Genomic DNA, 12,576 nt, shown 5'->3' on the forward strand with positions numbered 1-12,576 from the left:
TAATTCGGCCAAAATCCTACTTCACTTGTAGGTTTTACTTTCGAGTTTTTATTTTTTTTATTTTTTTTTTTTATATTGTTCTGCTTTAAATGTACTGTGAATTTCGAACAAGAATGTAGCGAGAATTAAATCTTCTTTCGCCATAATTTCCTTCGCAACTCTTTCCTTTCCCTTTTCTCCTACTTTCGCTTATACTACCCCTTCTATTCCAGCTCTATTCCCGGCCTCCCTTTTTTTTTTTAAATCAACCTAACGTCATTCCTTTCTTTTTCCTGAATCCTTTCCCTATCCCCACCCTTCCTGCTCCTAGGTAGGCTATTCCAGGTTGTGCAACATTTTCCTGTCGGATCTTCTCCCCAGAACGAAATCTCAGATCAGCTGTTAGATCTCAGTCGATGGGAATGTAAGGGTCGAAAAGACGATCAACTTTTCGCGGTTGTCTTCGTATTCGTTGAAGTCAGTTGAATTCAAACCCAATTCAGATACTAATTAAAGTACTTGCTTTTAATGCACACACTCCTCATGCTTTTTCTCCTTCAGTCAAGTGAAATGAACTCGAACCTGATCTGAAAGCTAAACAGAGCTTTCCTAATGATGCATATTATTTCCGTTTTTCATATTTCTAATATAGATTTATCTCTTAATTTGATTCTTCTATGAATAAAAATGTATCTATGGTCAAATGATATTTTTGATTTATTTAAATAAATGTAAAATACTCAATGTTTGTGGGACTTTTTTCAGCAGGAATTTCATCTCTCTCTCTCTCTCTCTCTCTCTCTCTCTCTCTCTCTCTCTCTCATAGTTTTCCAATAACAATATTTAAAGGTTTAAAAAGAATGCCTCTATGGATTACAAGACTCAAGGGGACATTTGGTTGCTTATAAAAACCTTCTGACTGTTTTGCTTTGTAACCCAAGTACATGTGTGCTTATTTGATTCAATTAAGAATCACCATTACGTTCATTACAGCGGGGTCACTTCCAGATGAATTGTTGAATCGAGTTAATCAAGTTATTCGGTTTTGCCAAATCACACAATGATGTTGTTGCCTATAAAAAACTAATCTCATTAACTGGAGCTCTTAATGAAGTTTGTTCTCTGTCAAAATGAATTGCTTTGGGCCAGTTTGTTGCACACCGTCATATCGAGGAATTAGAAGATAAGAGTTTTTTTATTATCTATTTTCGTACAGCAACTTGAACTGTAACTGGAAATAATCCTGTTTTGGAGATGAAATGGGACCTCTCCCTTAATCCCTTGGAACGACTGACTGATTGATTTAGATTTCTCTGGCATCATGACATCGAATGCCTTCAGAAAGAGGTTTCGTGTTTGATATAAACTGACACCGAAGAAAATGCTATAAAATAAAAGTACAAAAATTTCATATTTCTTCCATAATTGCGTGGAGAAATTTGTACTAATGCTTACCTGGAATAATTAACCTTACGTGAACAGAAATTTTTCAAAATTTCTTACCTTTAATCTGTGGTTAGAAGTCCTGGCAATCTGTAAAAAGTGAAAGGAGCAATTAGAGTACACAAGACCAGTACTTGGAAGGACGAACTTAAGCTTTTTTTTTCAGTTTGACAACGCCATAAAATCAGTTTTCTTAAATCAGATATTTCAATTTGCTTCTACAGCTCCACTTTAAGCCACATAGTTCAGTTTAATTGTAAGTAATTTCGTTTGTTTTATTTATCCTTTATCTCTTTTAAAAAAATTTTTTTAAAAAATATTAAATCTAGCCCTCTAGGAGAATCAGCTTAGTTTCGTTTCTATAATAAATATTTTATCATTATTGGTGAATCTTTATATCGATAGTCAAATCTAATGTTACTAATCTGCGTGTTTTTCTCTAACAATGAAACTTTTCTATATATTTCTTTCTAAATTATACTTTATAGAATCCTAATTACGGGTCAAAAATTTCACCCTAATCCTTCAAACTGAATATTTGAATTCAGTTTACTATTATGATATAAAATTTATAGTTTTAAGATGACATAACTATAAACATTACCAATATAATTAAATTTATCGACTTTCTTCATCAAATCAAAAACTATTTCATCAACAGAATAAACAAATATCCTGTTTTAGTCCTTACAACATACGAAATTACTGTTATCAAATAGGTCTTAAAGATCTTCCTGTTTTCTTACTGCAAATGGATAAATTACTGACTACATAAACACAATTACTCTATTACCTTACCGTACTTAATCAAGTTTATTTCAAGAATGACGCGGTGGTCACTATATTTCATTAAAGCTAAAGTACTCTACGTTATGATGGTTTGTAATTCATCACTCGTTTCATGAGCGGGGTTTCTTTTACGACTTAAGTTTATGAGGGAGGGGATTAATCATATGAAAAATATAACTTTCATGGCATGCATATATATATATATATATATATATGTGTGTGTGTGCGTGTGTGTGTGTATATTTATTTATGTGTATATATATATATATATATATATATTTATGTATATATACTGTATATATATGCATATATATATATATATATATATTTATATATATACATATGTATATATATATATATATGCATGCATACACACACACACACACACACATATATATATATATATATAAAATTCTGAAACGACTGCTATTGCTGACAGCTCTCTCTCTCTCTCTCTCTCTCTCTCTCTCTCTCTATATATATATATATATATATCTATATACACACACACACACACACACATATATATATATATATATAAGGTATTTATTGTTCTTTGAGTGAGTCACCGTAAAAAAAAGGAGGTTTAATTTAGTTTTCTTGAAGTTTCACCTGGGGATATGTTTTACTCGTCTTGATATATTAATGCCATTATTCTAATTATAAGTTATCTTTCGGTTTTTTTTTTTTTTTTTTTTTTTATATCCGTGACGCTATTTGGGACTATTAAACCATTTAAGCTGACATACAATTATTATCATTACTACTCGCTTAGCTACAACGCAAGTTGGAAATACAAGATGCTATAAACCTAATGGCTCCAACAGGGAAAATAGTCCAGTGAGGAAAGGAAATAAGGAAATGTATAGAATAGTGTGACCGAGTATACCCCCAAACAAGAGAACTCTACCCCAAGAAAGTGAAAGACCATGTTACAGAGGCTATGGCATAACCCAAAGCTAGAGAACAATGGTTTGGTTTTGTGGTATCCTTCTCCTAGAAGAGCGGCTTAACATAGCTAAAGTCTCTTTTACCCCCAAGCAAGAGAACTCTACCCCAGGAAAGTGAAATACCATGATACAGAGGATATGGCATAACCCAAAGCTAGAGAACAATGATTCGGTTTTTGAGTGTCCTTCTACGAGAAGAGCGGCTTAACATAGCTAAAGTCTCTCTTTTACCCTTACCAAAAGGAAAGTAGCCACTGCTGTTTCTAATCCTTTGGCTACAATACATAAACAGCAATATAATCTTGCAAATCTTTTGATTACTCCTTAACTGACCAAAATAATGTTCACATCTTGCTTATCCATCTATTTATATATTTATATTTCCTTGCCGCAGACTTTATAACAGTATCTGTATCATTGTTACAAACGTCTTTCTTTGATTGATTGATTGATTTGAAGTTGTCTGGCATCCTGACATCAAAGGTCATTGACGCCGTTTTTTTTTTTTTTTTTTTTTTTTTTTATTTTGACAAAAATATTATTGCTCTACCTATACAAATTTATTAATCTATTTACTTGACACGGATTTTATAACAGCATCTGTATCATTGTTACAAACGTTTTTCTTTGACAAAAATATTATTCCTCTACCTATATAAATTTATTAACCTATTTACTTGACACAGATTTTATAACAGTATTCCTATCGTTGTTACAAACGTTTTTCTTTGGAAAAAAAAATAAAATAAAATAAAATAAACAAATAAATAAATAAATAAAAATCCGGTAGGGTCGATTACACGAGCACTGTATTCCCCTTTCATTTTGTAACCTTGCCTGCTGTAATCCTAAAATCCATTATGACTGATCGGATGATTCTCATAGCATGGAAAGGGGTAAAAAGGGGCACAGCCTTCTTGTAGATTAGCCTCGAACCTAAGCCTAGTGTAAGCAAGAGACTTTATTGGACACAAAAAAAAATGAAAATATGATCCAATGCTTTTACGCTTAATGGAGGAGACGCAGGACAAAGCTTTCGAGAGAGATTAACACTTATTCATCGGAGCGATCTCCTCTATCCGTCATGCAAAAATAGATCTCCGTGATTGTTAGCATATTTCAGAGCTTAATTTTTCAATTCTAAAATGTTTTTTTGGATCTTTTCCCTTTTTTAATCTTTTAATCATTTACTTTTTTTAAATTTTCCTTTTTTACTTATACTTTTATATCTTTTTTACCTTTCTCACTTTTCAATTTTTTTCCCGTAAAATATTTACTCTTGAAAAGTTTTTTTTTTACCTTTTCCCCTTTTTTTCAATCTTTTACCCATTTATTTCTTTAACCTTTCCTTTTTTACGTGTACCTTGTTAGCCTTTTTACCTTTTTCACTTTTTAATTTTTTTACCGTAAAATATCAACACTTGAATATTTTTCACCTTTTTTCCTTTTTTAATCTTCTTACCCATTTACTTTTTTCAACATTTCCTTTTTTACTTCTACCCTTTTAACTTTATTTTACATTTTTAATTTCTTTTAATTTTTCACTGTAAAATATTAAAGTGGTTTAAGGAGATATTCCACTATAAGAAATTATAAATTTCCTATGATGCAGATGTTCCGACACTATGTCTGTATCACCGTATTGCTAAACTTTTATATATATAAGATGCTATAAGAATGGTGGATGACCTGACCACCATTTATGAGAAATTCAGTCTTAATTTTGTCTTGAGAAGCAGAAGAATATATTAAGGCTAACCTTACTCGCGTTTTTAAATAATTTTCACATAAGGGAAAATATTCAATTTTAAGAAATACTAAGAACATTATAATCCCCCCTCTCTCTCTCTCTCTCTCTCTCTCTCTCTCTCTCTCTCTCTCGGATTGTAATAATTCTAAACGCACTTTTTCAGAATCAAGCTAGATGGGTGATTGGCCGTATGATTACATAAGCCAAGTTAATTAACATTTAATGAACCGTTTCTCTGTGAATAAGCAAAAGCTTTCCGCTAAAGTCGAGTTTACCATCAATTATAATCTAATATACGAAACTAACTACTTCAAACACTATATAGGACGGACAAAAATTTCATGATTTATCGCACACCGGATGCAACTTTGTCAACACAATCTATTTTGCGCTCCGAAGCTTCAAGCTTTACATACTATGAGAATTTTGAATAAAGCTGATAGAATCAATTACTTTAATATGTGATATATAGTATATGAATGTTTCTTACAATGCTGTAAACTTTACAAAACTCCAGACTGCAAATGAGAATATTTCGAAATTCATTGATTGATGAGAAATTATAATATAAGTAAAATGTCGGTTTACGAATAACTTCAATACGAGCAAAATGGCGAAGATACAAATTCCTATCGATTTGCGATCATCACATTGGTCTGCGAACAATTTTTCTCCATATGTACATTTTCTACGGACAAATACTAAAGAGACTGGTAGGCTACCTATGCGCAGAAATCAGTCACACAATACAGATACGCATACCCGTTACCTATAGGAATAAATCAGTCACACAATACAGATAAGCATACCCGTTACCTATAGGAATAAATCAGTCACACAATACAGATACGCATACCCGTTACCTATAGGAATAAATCAGTCACACAATACAGATACGCATACCCATTACATATAGGAATAAATCAGTCACACAATACAGATACGCATACCCTATACCCACATTACTCACTAGCTTTTTACCCTATTTTGTTTGCATTGCCCACCTCCTCCCCCCCCCCCCCCCCTTCATAACCTAACTCTTCACTGTATAAACTGTTGAACTCATCTTCAATATTTTTTTTTTTTTTTGGTTACCGCCATTGTTCATCATAAAAAGATTTTTAATTGTAATAGAAAGTTAACAGTATCGTAAGAAAAGCCCCAAAGATGATTAAGAAGAACGTCAAGAAGAAGAAGAAAAGATTACCGGAGAAGTGAAAAAGAAATAACTACGAAGCACGAACAAAGTATGTGGCTAAAAAAATGTTTTTAGAAACACATCAACCAGATAAAGCTTCTGCATTCCGAGCAGTGAATCTATTTTCCGACAATGTTACGTCAAAGGCTCATGCCAGATAAGTTCCTTGTCAAAATTGAACTTAAGAATGGAAATAAAGATCACCAGTGATTCAGTTAATGATGGTAAAGGTCATTCAAGAGTTAGATATCATGGGGGAAGAGTCTCCCTCCATGCAGTAAACCCCTCCTCTCTAGCCATCCTCACACCAGCAACGACTATCCTCAAAGGTAAAGTACACGTTAATCTGTCAATATTTCTATTTCCTAATTGTGAATTAATGAAGCGTATTCATTTCTGATGTTAGGGGTTATATATAATTCAATCATTTACATCACAAGCCTTTAAAAATTAGTGGATATGTAGAAGGCATCAATGGGGAAATTGTTTTAGTTTACGAGCAGTTCAGATTGTTAGCTTGCTCACACAACGAATTAAACTCCAACAATTATGTACTACTGTACCTGTATCTTACTAAATTGCTTTATGCAATATATAATCTTTTAACCAAGCTTTACGTCACATAACTTGAAACCTCAGTCTCTATGGTTTTAAACTTTTATTCATTATGAAATAAAAAAAAATCAATATGTAAGAATTACCTGACAACTTTGGAACTTTCTCGCATGTGCAGTTGATCCTTGATTCGTCAATAAACTGCCAATCAGTTTCCCCAGTATAAGAATGGTGTAATGTTGAATTTGGTTAGACTGATTGATCAAATTTCCCTAAAATGGTCCGATTAATTCTTTTTTTTTATTTCTAGTTAAAAAACAGTTCAGCTAAGATTTCAATCCATAGTTTAACATATCATAACTCCTTTTACGATAACTTTAAAGTATGATTAATCTGAAGTTTATGATATATCTATATTAAATAGGATATAAAAAAACTGACATTAAGTACTTTCTCATGGCCTTATTCATCCTAGGAAATATTACTTCGTTTTATTTTCTCCACGATTTTTTTCTCTCCCATCTGGAAAACGCTGGATCAGAAGGAGTGAATTTGAATATTTTAACAGTCGTTTCGGGCCTTATTCCCTCAGCCGCTATATGGCATCTCTCTCTCTCTCTCTCTCTCTCTCTCTCTCTCTCTCTCTCTCATATCGACGGGTAATTGACCCTTATAGTGTAACACCTGATAAATTTCTTCTTCGCTACCTGTCTTGTTGATTTTAAGGGAAGAGTTTCCCTCCCAATCAGCCTACTTCGGAACACCCTACAACCTAAATCGAAGGTCCTTTAAATCAAGGTCTATATATGTAAGGTCAGCCGGTGAGCAGATTATAAATCAAAGGTCTCGGTTAGTGACGTCAGTCCCGCCAAGCCCAGGATTATTAATCCTGGCCAAGCCAAAGGTGAACCAGGAATCCTATCATCAGTTGTTGGATTTGATGAAGTCAAATTCTGAAACTTTTATAGACCTTGCTTTCAATATGTCTAAATCCTTCCTCGGAAAACATGCATCATCTGCAGCTACGTTCCGTCCTCTTACCACCTTGGAATTCTGCAACTGCTTCTGATTTCCATAACTTTTTAAAACTTTCTTCGTTCAAGTAGGCCAAAGCTCTTGACAGATATCTTCCTGATTAGGTATGTCTCATCTGCTTTCCTTTCTTCGTGTTTTCTCCAGGACTTTACTATAGTATTTTAGTTGGCCGCTTAATTACTGTTCTTTGCATAAAGCATTTACTTTAATCAAAGTGTAGTTTATTCAGAGAAGCTTCTTTCAACATGGAAATCAAATCATTTCCAGACATTTTCATCTAACAAACCTAAAGGAGATTGGGAAATTCACCACCTTTACTTTGATTTCATTATAAGTTTGTTTTGTACATCCATTAGGATACTGAATAGAAAACAATATGCGGGTTATTAATTCCATTACATTAGACACTTACTACCGTATCAATGTCTAAAAAGAACGTCAGTGATATATACCTCCATAGTTATTGTAATTCATACAGATATTATTACTTAATGAATAGCAGTAATCCGTTATAACACTTGAAATGTGATACCGTTATAGAAAGGTTCCACAACCGAGGTGGGTGGGGGGCGGCCCTTGGGGGGCTGGGTCAGATGCGTGTCCGTTGATTACACGTCATTGCCGGCACAAATTACTAATGACTTCGTTACAAATACTATTCCCTAATTACCTGAAGGGATTCGAAATTCAATTAGAATTATCCAAATGATTATTCTACATGTCCCAGGCTCCAGGTTGCGATCTCACGCTCTTGTTATGTTATGAATAAGCTGATAAGGTTTCGTGGATTCAATTTTTCCTTCGGCAGAATTGGGTTAAATTGATCATCTTTGCTTTTATGAAAGTTTCATAGGTGGATTTATTGTATTTTGTTAAAGTGAAATAATTTATTTCGATTGCACAATACAGAAGTAAATCATATGAATTCTTTTAATTGTATATAAAAATAATCATTAAAAAGATTCTAATTACATATGAAATTTTATTGTTTTTTTTTTATAATCATTTTAACTGAAAGTAGACATGGGTATTATACAGGACTAACTGTGTACAAAATTCAGGTAAATAAAAGAATTTAATTGCATCTTGAAATTATTGGTATAAATTAATCTACTTTTCTCAAGAAATCAATTATAGGAAGTCTGATCTTGCATGAAAGTCAGCTATGCCATAAATAGGACTCTAATTGTATATAATAATCAGTCCTTTGATTAATTCGATTGTATAAATGGATCGTTTATGGGCATGGTGATAACAATGGATTTCCATTAAATGTCGAACAATTATAATAAAAAGGTCTTTATAGCAATAATGAACAGAACAATGAAATAATACTATGGAGAGGAAATTTTCATAGATTACAATAATGCAAAATATAATAAATACATTACTAGTTACAAAACCTTCCCACTTGCACGATTTTTATTATCGCAATTCGCACAATACGTCGTGGCAATGCGTGATGTGTCGTAGTGTGAAGCATTGTTTGCGCCATGTTCGTACACTGTACACGCATAAATTAAGCACTATTTACTCATAGGTTGAGTATATGGCACTACTTGCTTACTCATAGGCTAAGTATATGCCACTACTTGTTTACTCATAGGTTGAATATATGGCACTACTTGTTTACTTATAGGTTAAGTATATGGCACTACTTGTTTACTCATAGGTTAAGTATATGGCACTACTTGCTTACTCATAGGCTAAGTATATGCCACTACTTGTTTACTCATAGGTTGAATATATGGCACTACTTGTTTACTTATAGGTTAAGTATATGGCACTACTTGTTTACTCATAGGTTAAGTATATGGCACTACTTGCTTACTCATAGGCTCAGTATATGCCACTACTTGTTTACTCATAGGTTAAGTATAGGGCACTACTTGTTTACTCATCGGTTAAGGATATGGCGCTACTTGTTTACTCATAGGTTAAGTATATGGCACTACTTGTTTACTCATAAGTTAAGTATATGGCACTACTTGTTTACTCATAGGTTAAGTATATGGCACTACTTGTTTACTCATAGGTTAAGTATATGGCACTACTTGTTTACTCATAAGTTAAGTATATGGCACAACTTGCTCACTCATAGGTCAAGTATATGGCACTACTTGTTTACTCATAAGTTAACTATATGGCACTACTTGCTCACTCATAGGTTAAGTAAATGGCACTACTTGTTTACTCATAGGTTAAGTATATGGCACTACTTGTTTACTCATAGGTTAAGTATATGGCACTACTTGTTTGCTCATAAGTTAAGTATATGGCACTACTTGCTCACTCATAGGTTAAGTATATGGCACTACTTGCTCACTCATAGGTTAAGTATATGGCACTACTTGCTCACTCATAGGTTAAGTATATGACACTACTTGCTCACTCATAGATTAAGTATATGGCACTACTTGTTTACTCATAGGTTAAGTATATGGCACTACTTGTTTACTCATAGGTTAAGTATATGGCACTACTTGTTTACACATAAGTTAAGTATATGGCACTACTTGCTCACACATAGGTTAAGTATCTGGCACTACTTGTTAACTCATAGGTTAAGTATATGACACTACTTGCTCACTCATAGGTTAAGTATATGGCACTACTTGTTTACTCATAGGTTAAGTATATGGCACTACTTGTTTACTCATAGGTTAAGTATATGGCACTACTTGTTTACACATAAGTTAAGTATATGGCATTACTTGCTCACACATAGGTTAAGTATCTGGCACTACTTGTTAACTCATAGGTTAAGTATATGACACTACTTGCTCACTCATAGGTTAAGTATATGGCACTACTTGTTTACTCATAGGTTAAGTATATGGCACTACTTGTTTACTCATAGGTTAAGTATATGGCACTACTTGTTTACACATAAGTTAAGTATATGGCACTACTTGCTCACACATAGGTTAAGTATCTGGCACTACTTGCTCACTCATAGGTTAAGTATATGGCACTACTTGTTTACTCATAGGTTAAGTATATGGCACTACTTGTTTACTCATAGGTTAAGTATATGGCACTACTTGTTTACACATAAGTTAAGTATATGGCACTACTTGCTCACACATAGGTTAAGTATCTGGCACTACTTGTTAACTCATAGGTTAAGTATATGACACTACTTGCTCACTCATAGGTTAAGTATAAGGCACTAATTTATTCATATGTTTAGTATTGACGCCCACAGTCAGCAATGTTCGCGCCGAGTTCTCACAGTGGTCACGCTTGATTCCCGCATGTGGTGCTCACATTTATGGTGCCAAACATTTTAACATTCTATTTATATGTCAATATATGAATGAGAAAAACGTTTGTTATGTGTAAATAACTATAGTATTGTAAATAACTATAGTATTGTTAATAACTTCTTTTTTTTTCATTTTAAAAGTTTATTTATATTGTATACTAGAATATAGTTCTCATCTAATATTTCTTTTGGACTTTTAATTATTTGTTCTTTATTCCTATTGGTTTAATAATTTTTTCTACATCATATTTTTATATCAATCTGTGTACTTTACAAAGTAATTTAATGCAAATTCTTTATTCAATTTAAGTACTGGTCAAGATGGCTGCAGCTAAACGACAATATTTGCATTAATTTGCTACTTTACCTAATATGACATGATATTATGTATGTATTATATATACACACAACAACAGCGACAAATACAGCCGTTTCTAGTCCATTGTAGGACAAAGGCCTCAGAGATATCAATTCATTTCTTGGATTTGGCCCGTTTCTCTCTGATCGCTATCGACATACCAACCTATTATGAGTGGCCCTGACTAGTAAAGCTTTGCTGACGATGTCGAAATGCAAACTGTTCCATCACGTCAAGTTATCCTTATTCAGAAAGGAACACATAAACACATGCACACATATATGTGTGGATACTGTATATATATATACATATATATATATAAAATCATACATACACCCACGCATATACTGTATATACTTACACATTCATACATATATACACACATAGAAATATATACATATACATATTTACAAGCATATATACATACATATATATATATATATATATACATACATATCTATATATATATATATATATATACTGATATATATATATATATATATATATGTATATATATATACATATATATATATATATATATATATAATATCCCTCCAGATTTTAAATATTTGTTTATATTTCCTTTTATTATAACAATGATATGTGCTCCAACTGACCAGAGAGCAAATACGTAATTGTGAACTAATATAATTCTGTAATAAAGGGATGCTGAATAAAGAAGATATGATAACAGGGTGATTCTATCGTAAAGCAATTCTGTGCTAAGGTGATTACGCACCTGAATGATTCTATACTAAATACAAAATGCCCTGCGGTGCTGTAGCAAAATTTGAACGTGGCAAAATAAAGGGGTCCCAAAGGGGGCACCAAAAATAGATAAGAAGATTACTCTGGTGTAGGTAATCTCCGGAATACTTGTCAAATCCCCTAAAAAAAGGAACAGTCTCTGTTTCCGGGGTGATTAAGTAACCTTGGAGAGAGAGAGAGAGAGAGAGAGAGAGAGAGAGAGAGAGAGAGAGAGTGAGTTTAAATGTATTTCATCATTCGTCTTTGAAATATATTTTCAAGCTATTTTTTTATTTGAAGAGGCAGTTACTGTTGGATAATATTCTGTAGCAATATAATTTCTTTTAATTGGATAGCAAATCAATACTTAAATTTCATTAAAGATTTTTCGTTTTGTAAGTAGTATCTTCCCTTTTTCATGTGGTAGGTATGACGAGCCGAGAGAAGGTTGTGACTCAAAGGCAGGATGAAAGCAACTGAGTAACTTCATTATAGAACACTCTC

At 32.8% G+C, this 12,576-nt stretch overlaps 1 long non-coding RNA gene across 1 annotated transcript in view; it reads right to left on the bottom strand.

Moving 5' to 3' along the window:
- The window catches only part of LOC137633220 (uncharacterized), a 528,138-nt gene that overhangs the window by 197,373 nt on the left and 318,189 nt on the right, over window positions 1-12,576 (bottom strand). The window contains exon 3 of the long non-coding RNA XR_011042162.1: window positions 1,483-1,512. This is a non-coding gene — a long non-coding RNA (uncharacterized lncRNA). The remainder of the gene's footprint in view (window positions 1-1,482; window positions 1,513-12,576) is intronic.

The sequence above is a fragment of the Palaemon carinicauda genome, chromosome 42, assembly GCF_036898095.1.
Source record: "Palaemon carinicauda isolate YSFRI2023 chromosome 42, ASM3689809v2, whole genome shotgun sequence".
Taxonomy (NCBI): Eukaryota; Metazoa; Arthropoda; class Malacostraca; order Decapoda; family Palaemonidae; genus Palaemon; species Palaemon carinicauda.